The sequence below is a fragment of the Citrus sinensis genome, chromosome 8 (genome assembly GCF_022201045.2).
Source record: "Citrus sinensis cultivar Valencia sweet orange chromosome 8, DVS_A1.0, whole genome shotgun sequence".
NCBI lineage: Eukaryota > Viridiplantae > Streptophyta > Magnoliopsida > Sapindales > Rutaceae > Citrus > Citrus sinensis.
In genome coordinates this window covers 13,282,220-13,284,546 of record NC_068563.1, presented here as the reverse complement: position 1 = coordinate 13,284,546, position 2,327 = coordinate 13,282,220, and the positions used below count along the sequence as shown (strand labels likewise).

The 2,327-nt window shown below is 34.9% G+C and overlaps 1 non-coding gene across 1 annotated transcript; it reads right to left on the bottom strand.

Annotated features, from left to right (window-relative positions):
- Window positions 1-1,439: 1,439 nt before the first annotated feature.
- LOC112496088 (small nucleolar RNA R71) lies at window positions 1,440-1,545 on the bottom strand. Its single transcript, XR_003062546.2, has one exon. It is a non-coding gene; the product is annotated as a small nucleolar RNA R71 (small nucleolar RNA).
- Window positions 1,546-2,327: the final 782 nt, after the last annotated feature.

Below are 2,327 nucleotides of genomic sequence, written 5' to 3'. Positions count from 1 at the left end.
TTGCAATTCTCTATTTCGGTTGGCTACCCATTTAGTGGATACCAGTTAAGAAAGAGTCTTACAAAGGTCTGACTTATAGGAACAAATTGGAACAATACATGGTTTTAGATTGTGTTTCCTAAGTTGAGCTAATTTCGATTTGAATAGGGCCATACTTAATCTAAAATTAGTGAAGAACTAGGCATAAAAATTCACCTTGTAGGGCAAATGGGGTCTAAAGCATATAACGTTATATCTAATGTTAGTTTAACAACTAGTCACTGTTAGATTGCATATAGATATAAGATATCCAAAATGCAATAGCTAAGGACGCATTAGAGATTCTGTCTAGTGCTGTGGTAGATACTGTAGCAACTGTGCCTCAATTGAAAGATAGTCAATAACTAATAAATGAGTTTAGAACCCAACTACCCTTTGCCATTAAGTATATCTTTGTGTTTGACTATTGATTCTCTTCACTGCATTTTGTTTATTGCATTGTTAATTTCATTAGGTCACTAATCTCATCATTTATTTTGTTTTATTTAGTTCACTAAAATTTTCACTATTAATTGTTGTAGTAAGTCCTATAACATCAGTCCTTGTGGAGACGATTTTGATACTTATCATTCTATTACTTGTTATGTATACTTACACATTGACACTTCAATAAGTTTTTGGTGCCGTTGTTGGGGATTGAATACATATTGTGAGTTGTTAAGTCAATTTTATTTGGTGCCAATTTTAATTTTCTTTTAATATGTTTGTTGTGTTGACAAAATTGCTCTAGCAACCCTTGCATGCACAAGTATAAACTTGTTGAATTTCAATTTGATCCAAAAATTGGAAGAACTACAAGGAGGCTGAAAAAAGAACATTGAGGTATAGGATCGATTGCTGACATGATTGGTATACAAAATGTGGGAGATTTGAATCCTTACGGAGGAATAAATCCAATCAATGTTCAAAAAGATAATCTTCTTCCCATTGTAGATCTAATTAATGCACAAAGAGTTTAAGAAGGTTAGAATGGGCAGAATGACCAAAGGCAACCAGAGAATAACAACATTATCTACATCGTAGATGATAGAGATAAAGTCATTAGAGACTATGCAATGTTGACCCTTCAAGCCATAAATCCTAGAATAGTCAGATCTAAAGTTCAAGCTAATCATTTTAAACTCAAACCAGTAATGTTTCAGATGCTGCAGACAGTGGGACAGTTCAATGGACTGCCATAAAAAAATCTCCATCTTCACTTTAAACTGTTTTCGGAAGCAAGTAATGCTTTCAAGATTGCTGGAGCATCACAGAAAGCATTGAAGTTAAGACTTTTCCCATTTTCTCTGGGGGATCGAGTAAGAGCTTGGTTGAACTCTTCACCAACTAATTCTATCTCTACATTGAATGACTTGACTGACAAATTTTTGATAAAGTACTTCCCACCTACTAAGAATGCAAAGTTGAAGAATTAGATCACATCTTTCCATCAACTTGAAGATAAAAGCTTGTATGATGCATGTAAAAGATTCAAGGAGTTGCTTAGGAATGTCCTCATCATGGTATCTCTTACTGTATACAAGTGGAAAACTTTCTACAATGGCCTAAACTCAAGCGCTAGATTGATGGTAGATGCTTCAGCAAGTGGGGCTTGTTATCTAAATCTTACAATGACGCTTATGATATTTTGGAGAGGATAGCCAATAACAACTATCAGTGCCCATCGATCAGACAAGTTACAACAAAAGGGATAGCATGAGTTCACAATGTAGATGCTTTGACAACATTATCAGTCCGAGTAACTTCATTGACAAATATGGTAAAGGCTATGTCCACCGCTTCAGCAACTGTCAACAGAGTTGCTGAGGTATCTTATGTTTATTATAGTGAAGAACATTTGTTTCATAATTGTCCCAGAAATCCTGCTTCAATCAATTATGTGGGTAACTACAACAGACATAACAAGAGCAACCCTTATTCAAACACTTGTAACACTGAATGCAAACAGCACCCAAACTTCTCATGGAGCAATCAAAATCATAATCAATATGCATCCAATGGACAGAACATACATGCTCAACAACTTGGATTTCATCAGCAAAATCAAAAGTAAAGAAGCACTAGTAATGACCAACTCAGCTGCTTTAAAGTTTTGATTAAAGAGTACATTACAAAGAATGAAGCAGTTGTCCAAAGTCAAATTGTATCTTTGAGAACGTAGAAAATCAGATGGGACAACTTGCTACAACATTAAGCAACAGACCTCAAAGCGGTTTACCAAGCAATACAGATGACCCAAAAAGATAAGGGAATGAGCACTGCAAAGTAATTAATTTAAGATCTGGAAG